This window comes from Pipra filicauda, unplaced genomic scaffold (assembly GCF_003945595.2).
Source record: "Pipra filicauda isolate LSUMZ 115617 unplaced genomic scaffold, ASM394559v2 scaffold282_size1924045_pilon, whole genome shotgun sequence".
Classification (NCBI taxonomy): domain Eukaryota; kingdom Metazoa; phylum Chordata; class Aves; order Passeriformes; family Pipridae; genus Pipra; species Pipra filicauda.
Window position 1 is genome coordinate 808860 of NW_024104401.1, and position 15605 is coordinate 824464.

Below are 15605 nucleotides of genomic sequence, written 5' to 3' on the forward strand. Positions count from 1 at the left end.
CTGGAACAACCTCAGCACAGAACAAGAGTGACTTCTAGTGCAGTCCAGGAATATGGCAAGTGTTATTGCTTGGCATTATCCCTACATGTGTTTGAGTTCATCAGCCTGTGCTGCCTAATGCAAACTAGGCTTGGTCTGAACTGCAAAGTGCCTGCAAAAGTGAGGGGATGTGGTGGCCCTGGTGAAAGCAAAAGCCTTGTCTTGTTCCATCTTACAGACACAGAAAGCCATCCCAGGTAACTTCATAAAGCAACAGTGCACACATGGCTGCTGGTGGCAGCAAACTGGATTTCCTGAATGCAGACTTTTCAACTACAGTGGTGTAAATACCTCACTGACCAGTCTGAGAGGTAGAGTGCTGCCTGCATGATATTCCTGAGGGAGGCTGAAGCATCTCCTCTCCACCTCCCTCACTGACCCTTCAGAGCCGCTCTGGCACTCTCTCCAAATCTCTACCCCTGGACCATGCTAGGAACAAGATGCCCAGATGGCAGATCTGACCCAGCAGAGCCATGCTTATGCTCTTAAATGTAGAAGAGTTTCTGTTCTCACCTGTTACTGCTTCACACTAACTTTGCCATTTTTGAACCTGACTAATGACATTCACACACAGCCTGTGCAAATTAATGTAGCCCTGCCCAAGCTGAGACCTGCAGGCTTCCATTGACATCCCACTGCGCTCAGACAGGACTGTGTTACCAGCTCAGCAGAAGGCCATGGGACACCAGATGTTCCTGGCTGTGTGGAGCACTGATCCCTCTCTGGCTGCTGGGACACAAGAGACAATCCATTGGGAATTTTTAGTCACCTCCTTTGCTGTGTGACCAAATTTGTCTCACAGCATACATCGTGTCACACAGGGTCCTGCTTCTATCTCTTGCCCAATGGTGACCTGGTGGAAGTCAGACAGATGACAACAGCCTGGTTGGTCTAAAACTTTTAAGAACCAGAGCCCCACCATGCCCAGCACCCTCTTTCAGAGTCCTGTTCTCTCTGCTTGTATTTTTTGTAGTTTTACACTGTCTTCAACTAATGGCAAGTAAAACCAAGCCCCCGGTATGCTTCTACTGAAAGTGTTTTATATAAAACTGCAGACAGAGAGGAACAGAAAATGATAAAATTGAAATATCAGAGTGGGGGGAAAATAAATGGTTAATACGGTTCGTACGTGGTGCTGCCTTCGTGCAAACCCGATGTCAGCTGAAAACTGCTGGCAAGTGAAACCAAGAGGGATGGATCTCAGCTGAACAGCATATATTCCCTGGGAAAGAGAACACAGAAGTTGCCCATAACTGCACATGGCTATCCTGTTTGTACAAGATCAAATTCTTTCCTGTGCACGTAGCAGCCTTTCCAGAGTCACAGTCCATGACGTCACCAGTGCCAAACGCCTTCCCTGTGGCTCTGCTTTTAACACTGGAGCCCCCAAAACAACTGGAGAATATCACACAGTCACTGTAGGTGAAACCCTGGGTGTCAACTCATCACGGAATCACAGAATGGTTTGGGTTGGAGGGGACCTTAAAGATCATCCTGTTCCCCACCCCCTGCCATGGGCAGGGACACATCCCGCTATCCCAGGTTGCTCCAAGCCCCATCCAACCCAGGTCCTGAACCCTTCCAGGGATGGGGCAGCCACAGTTTCTCTGGGCAACCTGTGCCAGGGCCTCACCCTCCTCACAGAGAAGAACTTCTTCCTAATACCTGATCTCAACCTCCTCTCTGAGTTTGAAGCCATTCCCCCTTTTTCTATCACTCCATGCCTTTCAGAATTCTCTCTCCGTCGTTCTAGCAGGCTCCCTACGGGTACTGGAAGGTCTTCACTTCTGCAAGCCAGGATTTCACAGGGAGATTATCACATCCCACCCATTTAGGGATCCAATGAAGCCAGCCAGATCATCCTCCAATCACCTTCCAAGAGGACCAGGCACCACAGAAACCTACTCTAAATGCTTCAAATTGCCCCAGTCAGGACCCTTTCCCCACCCTGGCCTGAAGTGCCTTGGAGACCTGAGCATAAGTGATGGGAAAGTTTGATCGAGTTCTGATACCCGACTATTCAAAGCCCATCAGCAAACTCTGGTATGTTTACAGCCAGATATTCAAAGCCAGAAGGAAAACCACAAAGCACCGAGCCTTCAGCATGTTGATCTCTTCAGTCCCAAGCATCACCCTGCTGATCAGAATGCCTGAATATGTTTTTGAACTTTAGGTGCTCTCCACTGCAAACATACCCTGACATATCTTCTCCCTCCACAGAAAATATCCTTTGAATAACAGTTGGTTTGAACGCAGGGAAGAGACACTTCTGTCAGGGGCATAAGTTATTTAGAAATATTTCACTAGAACACTGGAGCAAATAGAGACCTCATTGAAAATGAGAATGCTCGTAGGGAAGAGTGATTCCATATGAGTTTTAAGTTTCAAATTTCACAAAATGTTTTGCTGTAACATTTTTCAAGGGAAAAGTTCCAAGTTTAGAGCCTGAAATGGTTTCATTTAAAACAATGTTTCTTTCTTCTACAGATTTCTGTTTCCAAGCTGGGCTGTTGAAGATGGACTGAAATGTAAGACATTTTTCATGTCCTCAACAGGTCCAATAATATACTTTTCTCTTTTTATTAGAGGTGTGATTTCTACCCCGTCAGATTCCAAATGGAAAAAGAGATACAGCTCATCTTTCTCATTCCTATTTAAAAAACTCTCCCCCACCCTGACACAGTGAAAAGAAAAAAGCCAAAATAGCTTGTTCTAGGTGTGTTTGTGCCTCTGTCCCCCAGATAAAAAAGCCCAGAGTGCCTCAGGCTTCCTAACTCAAGTGTATGACTTTGCCTGGAGCAGTGGAGCACATTCAGTTTGGAGAGCAGAGATTTAAGGCTAAAAAGAAGCTGGTTTGGTTTAGACAAAAGCTGCATCATTCACCCATGGCTCTGTTGAGTTCTCTGCTACCAGAAAACCTCCAGCAATCACTGGAAGACAGTCTCAAAGACTTTCCTGCAATGTCCATAAGAAGTGGCTTTAATACCACACCCAGCATAAGAACTTGCTGTATGTTCCAGGCTGCTGCCAAGACTCTGACTCTCCTTCCTGCATCTTTAGTTCCTGGGCAAAGCCATATTTCTAATCTGTACATAATGTTCAGCTTCATCTCTTGCAGTTTATGAACTTGAACACAAAGGCAATTCTCATTGCCACTGGAAGGAGTGAATCTCCCCTCATTCCCTGGAAAAGGAAAACCAGCATCTGCCAAGGCAGACACTCCAGCCTAAACTTTTCATATAACACAAGGAAAAACACCTCTATAACTTCCTTACAGTTGATGACAACCAAGTCACTGGAGACATGGGGTTTATTTCAAGCTCTGACACAGACACCTGATGTGAACTTGCACATTCTTGAAGACCTGTCTCTGGCTGAACCGACTCTTTAAAATCCGAGTAACTCATCACATTGAATAAACCTGTAAGGGACATAAAATGCTACTCTGTGCCTGAGAAAAAGTCAGAACCACATCCTGAAAATTCTCTGCAGCTCAGTGCTCAACAAAATAAGCATCTTGACTCTTTGTTTTCTAATGCCAAATTTATTTCCAAAACAAACGTTCCTAATCCTTAGTGCCAGCCTAACTTGTGAGTGGTTTATCACTGAGTCAGAGAGAAGCTGCCTCTCACCATGGCCAAGATTCAACCCAGCTAATGGCAGGCACTGAGCTCCTTGAGTCTGCTCGAGTCTTTACGTGCCTAACGAAGGGACAGACAATGTTGTAAGGCAGTCCAGATGTTGATAGAGCTGAGTCACCCCTTCTCTGTAACCTGAACATGCCAGACATGACTATAAAGAAAATAGTAACCACTATTTTGGGGGCAAAAGCCAACTTTTCACATCCATCAATCACTAGAAGGCCACACTAGCCAGACTGTAAACTCACTGCTGTGCTTTATTCAAGACCTGAACGCAGCAGGAGCACAAGAATGTTCCTGTGCCTGAAGCCTCAGCCAGAGCCAGCCCAGCTAAATTTTCCATGGAAAGCTTTAGCTTGAGGGAGGAGAGCAGGGTGGAGGTGATAGTATCAGTCACTTAGTGACAAAGTCCTGCCTGGCAGTGCCTCCTCAAGGAATGAGCCAGCTGCAGACACTGCTGCCAACCTTCAACCTCATCAACCAACTGAAGGGGCCCTATTCATATCTGAGCAGTACTTTCTTTAGCCAGGAGATTCAGCCCTGGGAATCTCTTTGAGGACAAGATAAGCCTAGTGGGATTTGGCCAGTTAATGCCTATCCATATCACACGGAATCCAAACACCAGCTCAAAGTACAGGACAAATATCCTTCCATTACCCCTAGGAAGAAGAACAGGCAAGAGATTGCCCTTATTTCACGGATATGGGAAAAGAAAGAGAAGGACTGTGGCAAGAACACCACTCTTACTACTCCAGCATAAGGGCAATCAATACCTGTACCTTCATGGTTAATGTTCCCATTATAGGGTGGTTTGCTTTCACCACTTCACATCAGCAAGAAAATCACAATCTTCTCCTTTCCAGGCTCTGCTAATATCCTAAAATCACAAGAGCTTTAGGTGTTGCCTGACACTCACACCCAGGTCCTTCAAATGCTCCATACCAATAACAACACCATTACCTGACTCTTCTCTACACAGTGAGTTCATAAATATTTACAGAGAGAACAGAGTATCTGTCTTGATAATCCCTATTTTCTGAGGCTGAGCTTCCAGCCCATGAAACATCACGGCTCAGACGGTGCCATGTCCTGACATTGCCAGAATATGCTTCATGTCTGCCCCAGCAGAAGGGTTCAGATCCACCTTTGCAGCTTCAGGCTTGGTGTTTCCAGATTGGGGTCTCCACGCGTTGCCTCCACCCTGGACCTCGTGCTGCTCCCTCAAATCTCAGCAGTACCAACAGCACCCAACTCATCCCCTTCGCTTCCCCAGGGGCCACAGAAGAAGCTGTGCTGAACAGTCTCACTTCTGATAGCCAGTTCTGTGCAGGCCAAGGAGACTTTCCTCTCAGAGCTGTCCTGCCTTTAAGAAGCCCAGATTTTAACCACTCACACAAGGAGTACAAACAGTACAATCCATTTCACTGAGTATAGTTTTGCCACTGTCTGAGTTCAGACAAATGATTGAACAGGTCCTATCTGGCAACAACACACACAAAACCTAAAATCAAGCCATTTTAGAGTGTCTTACACATGCTTTTAGGTGCTTAAAATAGGCCACACTGCAACAAATCCCTGCCACTAGGTAAGTGTAAAAGTAATTCTCCTTTTTGGCTTACTATCAAACACACATCCGATGAAAGATGAGCACAGTCCCACAGGAAGCCATCAGAGCTGAGAAAGCTCCTCAGGCACCCACTTGAGAAATTGATACTTCTTCTTGCCAAGCTGCAAGATACAGGCAAACTGATGGGTAACTCTGACACCCTTCTGCTGTCGCCCCTGTGTTGGTGTTGACAGAGGGAACAGGAGAGAGCAGAAGTCACTGAGGTAACTGGAGTACCTGATGCGGGCACACACGTATTTACTGCTCCAGGTCAGCTGCCTGTCTTTTCAGAGAAGTCCTAGAGTCTCTCATGTCCTTTTCTTTATGCATGGCAACCTGCAGGACAGATGGAAAAGATTCTGGAGAAAAGGTGGTATTTGGTGTGAGTAAGAGTGAAAGTATTTTGGCTGGGAATGAGTGGGTATGCAAAGGCGTGGGAGTTGTGATTCATGAAATGCTTCCCTTCCCCAGCAGTTCCCCACCTTGCAAAGAGCAAGTCGCTGGCGCTGGGGAGCAGGAGCTCAGTGGCCAGGCATTTGGCAGGAATGTTTCTGGGTCAGGAGCCAAGGCTTGAGCTGCGTGTCAGCCAGACCGTCTCCTCGGAGCAGCTCTGATGGAGCATCACCAGGAACAAAGCAACACTTCCTGAAACTCCTGCAAGGGAAGACAGAAAATTCAGCCAGCCCTCAATCCAAGAGGGCGTCAAGTGCACAAGGATCACGTTTTCTCTCCGGTTCCAAATAAAATCCCCAGTACAGGTATGTTGAATGGTCCCAAGGAGCAAATTCAGCAGTAGCTGGGCCTGAGAGATCACAAGCCCAGCTTGGAAAACTGGAGTGCAAACTGAGCTGCAGTGGCACAGGATTTCTCTCTCCCTGACGCCATGGGCTACTGTAGCTGTACGTGCCCCTGATGTAACCCCAGAAATGATCCCTTCCAAGCACACTGGTGCTTGTCCTGACCTCTGCTCCCCTGCTGGGGAAGGCACAGGCAAGGGGGATGCTCCGTGTGCTCCACACAGAGCCTAGATTTTAAATGCTGGAAACCTCAGAGCAGGGCTATCCTACCTGCCTCAAATCCAGCCCAAGACAACTTGAGGATGAGCACATCAATATTTTAATCAGACTCTCAGCAATATTCAAGACCAGTGAAATGTTTAAAATTGGCACAGAGAACAAACCAGCAATGCCCCACATAATCAACATTGTCAACTCTTGGAATAGCCAATATTTTATTCAAAATGCTGCTCTGGGAATCATTTTGTTGAAAAAAAGAACAAATTTCAGGAAGGCCTGGGGAATAGGAACTAACAAGCCCAAAAGGACTAGAAATAGAAGAGGCAGAAAAAGGAATTTTCTGTTTTTCAGTCTTTGATGTCCTGACTTAACTGTTCCTAAACCACAAGGGACCAATAATACTTACTTACGACCTTGTTTGATTAGAAAAGTATCAAAAGCAATGCTAAAGTTAAAATATCAGGAGGCAGTGTTAATTGTTCCTAAAAGGAAACTTCAAGACTAGGCAAAAAAAATAAATCAGTTTCCTTATTAACTATGGCAGTTACCCCTTTAAGCATTAATAACTTTGCAGAACAGAACACAAAGCAGTGAAACCAAACAGTTTGGATTGGGAATGACATGATATGCACTACTTAGCATGGTTTCAGATGTAGTCAGATCTCAAAGTGTAGGCAAAATACAGACAAATCAGAAGTGCAAAGTTCTCTTGCCTGCCTTGGAAAGGAAATATGTACCTGCTGCTCTACAAAGAAACAAGATTCCTGCAAAACAAGAGTTCACATCCATGCACAAGTACCAAGTTCCATTCTCTTCAGCCACTGGCAAAAGGACTAACCTTCCACGCTCAAATTAACATTTCCACTCTTCCAGTCCAGCCCACAAGTGGGAAAGCCACAGACTTACAGTCAAAACCAGAAACCATAGATTCATCTACGGAAATTACAGCTCCTGTCACCATGAAATTATCTGGGAACCAATTGATCTCTGGCATTCCAAGAAAAGGGGATGGTACCACTCTCTCCTGAGCCATCAAGGGCTGCTGTGGAGACAATTTTCCTTCCTGGTACTCTGGCAAAGCAAGTGCAAGAGCAATCCCAGCTGTGTCTGAGGACAGGACACTACTCTTAGCCAAAGTATTACTAATGCAAGTGTGCTGAGCAACCACAGGCCTATGTGGGTATGGATTTGTGGGTGGGCAGTTGCTGGAGGAAACATTCATCTCTGTGGGGTGGAAAGAGCAGCAAAAATGTCCTAAGGGCAGGGAAGATCAAACAGGAGTAAAAGTACTTATTCATTGCTTCTCTTGTTTGCTTCCATTTGTAGCTGAGCTGCTAAAGCCAGAAGAAAGATCTCAGAAAAAGAACCTTTTGTTTCTTCCCAACCACTGACAAAAGGGTTTGCTGAATAATAAAGTATTTATGTATAAAGTAGAGTTGAAATACCATTATGACCACGGATGGTTCAAATACAGCAGATGGAATTTGATGCTGGTGGAGAGAGCAGAGAGGGGATGGAGGTGGAGCCTTTCCTACTCATGCCCTTGTAATTCGGAGGTCTGTGTGACATGGGAGACCTCCAAAAAGCAAACTCCTCCTCAACCTGACACAAGCAAAACCTCCAGCTGGATCCTGTGTGTCCTAGAAGGGCTGCTCACACATCTGAGATTCTGTCCTGGACCTCTTTCCACAGCTCCTGGTTGTATACAATATAAAAAGCCAAAAATAGCTATCAAAACAAGATTTGGAAGCTTCCATATCCCAGGATAATATTTAATTAGTAGGTTAAAGAGAGCAGTGGCACCTTCTTTAACGTATTATGGGCTTTGTTTTTAGCTGAATATACTCAGAATGCTAAAAGTGATCCGTTTAAGTGCTGGGGAAGAATTTAGTTCAGTCAAGACACAAAACTTCAGCAGCCACCACCACCTGCTCCTCGTGACTGTGAGCAAACCTGCTGGTCATAAGGCACTTGGCAGTTTATTGGTCCAAAATATGAACATAAATAGAAGCATTAAATAAATCTCATCTCCCTGCCCTGTTCCCTCTGCTGTTGTTACACCACAGAAAGGTGAGAATAAGCTTGCCAGTGAATTCATCATAGTACCCATAAAATTGCTAGGAAACGGGCCTACTAAGACTGCCACAGTCACTGGCCATCAACCTTGGGGGTAGAAGGTTTAATCCTCTCTCCTCTGAAGCCACTGGGTGGATGACTCACAGTAGACTGGTGTTGCAAAGCTCCCAGTTTCTCTTCAAATTGAGCGGTTGAGCTTCCCACCGCTCCAGAAGCAAAGCAAAGCCAGAGCCAAACACCACACACTAATGGATTTTTCCACATGCTGAGACCCAAGAGCTTTAAGGGGCTGTGAGAGCTCCTAGAAATAGAAAGTTTCGTTACCTGCCTTGGAAAACTTTGCTCTGTGCTCTGCAGTACAGTCCTGCCCGTGTTTGTGAGGACGCTTGAGGTCACGAATGAAAAACATCAATGCACATTTCTGCTCAATTCTGTGAGGCCTGTGAGGCAGGAGACAGGAGTGTTTAAAGCAGATCTGTAAAAAGAGTACCACACGATCCCTGTGTCAGTCCTACCAGGGCAGAGTACTTCCCACAGAATAAGGTGGACAGAATATATTCAGCATATGACCAGCCTGACCAAAGGATTGCCACAACTCAGTGACTGCTGAACCTCTCCTCCCTGTGTCCCCAAATTAGTGCCTCATGATGTAAATTTTAAGTGGTAGCACAGTTGGCAGCACACTGCAGACCTTTGTTTCACAGATTCCCAGATAACTGCTGCTTTTGTGCAAGCCCTTCTCAAGCAATAACAATAATTAAGTGCCTTTTTTATAAGGTCTTTCATTCAACAGTCCCAAAGTGCTCAATAAATTTAACAAACCATTAATACTCAGCAGATGTATCACTTCACAGATTTAAAGAGGCCACAGACTTCTCCAGGATCCTCCACATTCCCACAGATGGTAGGTACCATAGCTACCATAAGTATTTATCAGTTTGCAGAGAAGTTGAATTAGGAGATGCCAAAGGCCACAGTGCATTTTGCTGATAACAGAAGGATTTAAACAGAGTTCCTGGCTCTTAACTTTGTTCCCATGTGAGCAGAAAACCACCCTGCCTCCAGAAATTCACATCACTGCGTATCCAGAACACTGAACTGAAAAGCAAGGATGCATTCCCAGACTGCAGGAAAACCCCACTCGTTAAAGTGAGCCAAGTCCAAGCAACAAGAATTTTTTCACTGGGACAATTTAAACTCACTAAAATTGAATTTAGTGGCCCAAGCAGGACATTGAGAGAAGTCCAATAGTCACCAAGGAACTGTAACCTTTCCCATACATGCCAATGGAGGGTAGAAGAGCAGAATTTCCCCTAACAAAACAAATCATGGAATATAATGCTTGAAAGAATAAGTCTTTCCACAACAGCAATGCCATCTTTATAATATCTAGATTAGACACCCATTAGCTCATAATATACCCAAAATGCACTCAGGCAGCTGGTGATGAGAGCCAACAGCACAAAATGAAGCATCCACATGATTGCCACTGATAATATGGATCCAGACAAAGAAGGACTTTGTCCTGCCTCCTGTCCATATCCCACGGCTGACACAAGCAGAGTGCAACTGCTCGAGGGTTGCACCTGTGTATGAGCCAGCAGCCAGAGCACAGCAGCAGCACCCAGGCTGCCCACATCACCTTCTCAGCTCTGCAGCCGCCTGCTGCTTTGACTTTCTGCACTGGCTGAGTGGTCAGGGCTGGGAATTGGGCATTCCTGCTCTTCCACAGGCTTCAGCAGATGGACCTAAGCAACATGAGAGCAGCCCTGCACAGAGGGATTGGGGGTGCTGGTGGGGGAGAGGCTGGACATGCCCCAGCCCAGAACCCCCTCGTGCCCTGGGCTGGTCCCACAGCGTGGGCAGCAGGGCAGGGGGGATCCTGCCCCTCTGCCCCCTCAGCTGAGACCCCCCTGCAGAGCTGCTCCAGCCCTGGGGAACAGCACAGCAAGGACATGGAGCTGCTGGAGAGAGTCCAGAGGAGGCACCAAGATGCTCCCAGGGCTGGAGCCCCTCTGCTCTGGAGCCAGGCTGGGAGAGCTGGGGGGGTTCCCCTGGAGAAGAGAAGGCTCCAGGGAGAGCTGAGAGCCCCTTCCAGGGCCTAAAGGGGCTCCAGGAGAGCTGGAGAGGGACTGGGGACAAGGGATGGAGGGACAGGACAAGGGGAAATGGCTTCCCACTGCTAGAGGGCAGGGTTAGATGAGATAGTGGGAAGGAATTGTTGGTTGTGAAGGTGGGGAGGCCCTGGCACAGGTTGTCCCAAAAAGCTGTGGCTGCCCCATTCCTAGAAGTGTTCAAGGCCAGGTTGAATGGGGCTCAGAGGAACTTGATCTAGTGGAAGGTGTCCCTGCCCATGGTAGGGGGTTGAAATTATATAGCCTTTAAGGTCCTTTCCAATCCAGGCCATTCTAGAACTCTATGAACCCAGCATCCCTGGAAGCATGAAAGCCTTCTCTGCGAGTCTGCACCTGTGGAGTTATTCCTGACACGAAATCTTCTGACAGACAGTAGCCAGACTTCAAGATTCCAGCTGGTTAGCTGCTGTATAACTAGGCCATGCTTCTAACTCATCAACGTGGCATCACCCAGAACATCCTAATATTCAGTGGCCAAACGATCAGGTTCCACTGTCCCAACAACTTACCTCCCCACCTGCAAAACCACAGTAGCTGAGCATCCGTGCCCAGGCTGCACAAAACATCAGGAACAGGCTTTGGCTGAGGCACAGCTCACACAATTATCAACTGTGAGGGTGTGCAAGAGCAGCAGTGATTCCTCCAGCTGTGTCTGAGCCCCAGTGTAAAGCAAAACGTTTCTCATTCTTTCTTAGTCGTAGAATCGTAGAATATCCTGAGTTGGAAAAGACCCACGAGGATCACTGAGTCCAATTTAACACTTCTTGACAGTTTGTTTACCTTCTACTCCTACTATGCCACTGCTCCCAAAGGCAGTTCAAGCTCTGCCACTCTATTTGAATTATACTGCATTTGTTCCTCTTTCAGGCAAATAAAGAGGCATTTTCAGAAATCTCAGATAGTTTGAGACCATGGCACAAGAGTCACAGTAATATAAACTGCAACTTAACTGTGTATCCCCATTCATAGTTGTAATAATTAGAGGTTTGAGTGGGTTTTGCCTAAAGTTTATCTACTTATGAAGAAAACTGCACTGGTCTAATACCACATCACAATCACTTTGTAACACATCATGCAATAAAGTCCAGTCCTTAACTATTGCACCTTCTGCTGGACACAGTGAGAATATTCACATCCTCTCCTAAGCTTCCTCGCCTCTAATTGTCTGATCTGCTTCTCCTGTTGATATCTTACACTCTGGATTTGAAACAGGAGTTAGAAGTGGGAACCATAGCTATTGGAAGTGCTTCCTTCTCTATTTTCTACCAAGCATACCTTGGATAACTGATCAGCAATGCAACCAGCTGACAGAACAACCAAAGGGAGACATTGCCAAGCTCTTCTCAGCTGAATTAGACTAACAGAGAATAAGTAACCTGGACTGTATTTAGAAAGTCACAAGTCCACTGCTTGGCCTGACTGTGGGTGAGAAGAAGCCCCATCCAAGGTGACACCCAATTCTTCTCAGCTGAAATAAACTGAATTTCTACCAATGGGAGCCAGGTTTCACAGGCTACAACAGGGAAAGCATTCACTGGACAGAGACTGTGTGAGCACACGTAAGAGACGAGACTGGGGCCCATTTTTCATCATGTGGAAATGTAGCAGCTTTTTACTCTGTTTCATGAGTCAGTGTTCCCAACGGAAAGAGCACACACGTCATGGTTTGGCACTGCACCCCACTCCACTTCCTACCAGCCCCATCCCACGATGAATCCAGGACAGCCATTTGGTTAACCTCTTCAAGGAGGGGCTTGTGGCAGTGGTGGTCTCCAGGAGCAGGAGGGGTGGCAAGGCAGAGATGTGTCTCTCCTTGCAGCCCATGCAGCATAAACCACCACTGTAAGGAAAACAAATGAGCCCAGGAAGCAGTCGGGAAACTGGAGAGAAAGGTCTCCTCCTGGCATGAGTCAAGCTCCAAAACAGGTCAAAGAGCTGTTCTGGTTTGCAATGGGTACAAATTGTCCACCAGAACCTATGACAGTTTTCTCCCCACTGATTCATTCCCGAGTATGTCACTGGGCTAATGGACACAAGGATGCTGTGGCTGCTCCCACTCACTCAACGTGCAGGACACAGGGTTTTCAACAGAAGGTTGCCTTTCATGGTCCTTCATGTCTCACTAACATGGCAAAGTCTCCCTGAGCTGCTAATCTCGGAGGGTTTCTATTTTGGCCACAATATGCATCTGGGAGGGCTGCAAAACTGTTGAAGTACTCATGGCCTAATTAAAAAATAAAAATAAAAATCAAAGGAACCAGCTCTACACTCAATCTCAAACCTAAGACAAGCCTTTGCTGAGTTAATAATCTTGTCTCTGGATCCATACTGCCTTACATTCTCTCAATCCTAAACTCCTTTCCCAGGGTCTTTTGGACAAATCCATCTCACCTGTTATCTCAGGTGCATCCTTCCGTACGGTCTAGAGCAACTAGGCACACAAAAACATCACATATCACATGTGAGGGAAGTGCTCCAAACTATGGGATTTCTTAACATTTCCTTTTCTGCCTCTTTCCCCCATGAATATATTCACAACACTCATGTTGTGAATATACTACTAAATATCACAGTTTATCCTCAAAGTCCCAATCTCTTTGCCTTTGTCTGCAAAAATTATTACATTTTATGGGGTTTAGTTAATTTGGGCTGCCTGAATAAACAATTTTCCAGGCCAAAATATTAAAACTATAAAGCCATAAACGTGATAACTTGATTTTCCCCAAATTATTCCTCCTGCTGACTGATTGTGGTGCTATAGAGCTGACCACTCCACACATGACAGTGCACATTCTGCAGTAGCAAGGGCTGATATCAACTCCACCAGCAAACACAGAATATAAACAGCAAAAAACCCAGTAGGTTTCAAACATTAATGGTGAAGGACACCAAATTCTATCACATATACTACAGGGACAAGAAGTTATAAGTTGTTAAGGGATTTCCAGCTACATCTGTGATATACAAGGAAAGTCCTCAAGTAACTCTGAGTAGGAAGACCTCTTTTTGAATCAAAAACTTTGGTTTTTAAGTCACCCCTCCCACTGCATGACTGCTCCCCAAGAAGGCTATTACTTGGAAAAGCATCATTTGAAATTGTGTGGGATACACCACAACCAGAATAAAGTGGTCCTGCGGTGTGCTGTTAAATTGATCAGACTAGATATGCTGGTATTTCTGGAATTCAGCCTCTAAGTGGTAAATTTAATCATTTAGTAGAATCTAACTTCTGTGCTAAGCATGAAATTTAGAAGGGAAAGCAGTACCGCTTTCTCCATCATATAAAATATACTGAGAGAAATAAATTTGAATTTAAGGTTAAACATGTCCATATCTGTTTATTTTTCCTTCCCCCTCTCTGCTTTACACAGAGAGTTTCCTATGCTTTACAGTCTTGTTCTCAGTGGCTTCCTAACAGAGCCTGCAAAATTCCTTATCACAGTTCTCCTCTTCCCATCTGGCCAGATGTGTTCTCCAGAGGTTGTGCTGGACTTCAGGTGGGATCCTTGTCCCTTCTGAAGTCAGTGGAAGGTTTTCCCTGGGCTTCTGTGGGAACAGGACTCCATCTTTTGTCACATGCTCTCCAAGATGCAACAAGATGCTCTCTAGGATGTCACATCCTGGAGATGTTCCTGTTATCTGGACTCAAAAATCTAAATGGTGAAGCCATCTGTCAGTTCCCATGCTCTTCCCAAAAAGAGGTGCAAAATGAAGCACATCTATCACAAATGTCATAGCTTTAGTAAACAATGGATCTTTTTTTCTAAAGTGTAGGTATGCTGGGCATCCAAATAGCTAAATATATAATCCTTAATTCCTGCCTGGAAGGAATAGGATTTGTCTTATATCCATGCATAAATCAGGACATGGCTCCTTATACTTACCTTGACTGTTTTAACGTGGGTTGTTTTTTTTTTTTAAAAAAAAAAAAAAAAGCTTTGAGCTAATGTTTCCTTGACATTTCTTTATCATAGCCTAGATCCTTGAAAAAGAGACTGGAGTAAATCCATGCTTTCAACAGCACACATCTTACAAAAGCCTGGGAACTCTTAACTATGGGAAAAATGACAAGGCTTCAGGATGACTCATCATTACTTGAAAAGATGTTGGAAGAAACTGGAGAACAAAGGCTAATTGATGTATTTCCCACTCTTCCATAGATTTCCATCTGCTCTGCCCCACTTTCTGAAGGCCTCAGCACACACAGAAGTGTTTCTCTGCCTGCAAAGAGGCTGCATGGGCAGGACTGGGGCTGCTCTCAGGCCTGCCCTCTAGACTATTTACAAGAGCTTGTAGTCCAGGACAGGGGGGAATGGCTTCACACCGACAGAGGGCAGGGGGGCTGGAACCAGATGAGCTTTGAGGTCCCTTCCAATCCAAACCGTTCCAGATTCCAGTGAAACCAAAGCAGTCTGAAGTGGCCTGGGGAGGTGGGGAATGCCCACCCTTCTGGTACAGGCAGTGCAACCAAGGATCCTTAGTGCTTTCCAGGTAAGGCACCAGGGCACCTCTTTGAACTCTTAAACACAGCCCCTTGCTAAATGCAGGGCATTCCCACCGTAACTGTGTCTTTCTGCTCTCAGGACATGGGCACAGCAACCTGGCAAAGAGCTGAAGGGCGGGACACTGGAACCAGACACAGGAGTCCTCCACTGGAGCACACACCCTCAGCCCCCCCAGTGACCCTGCAACTCACGGCTGGCAGCTCTGTGCACTTTACCAGTCAGTGCCATACAAGATAAAGCTCCTTAGGGGAGTGCTGGAAAGGAGCAAGGATTTTTTCAGTGCTGCTGGATCTGGAGAAGCAGGCACAAGTGCAGATTGACGTGCACCTTATTAGCTGGTCTTCAAGACCTTCTTTGGAATACTACCAACCCCTTGCTCTCAAAGGAATTCACCAGACATACCTGGAGGATCTCCCAACTTCTTCAGACAAATCAGCTCTGCAATGACCTTCCTCCAGCCTAGTATTCTGAGTACTAACTGTGGAAGACAGGTAAGTTGAAAATAAACTGGAAATTCTTTCTAAATGTCTTTTTCTTGAGACTATAAGAACATTTTTGCCAATGCTGCAAAGAGTCATGTTCTAGTG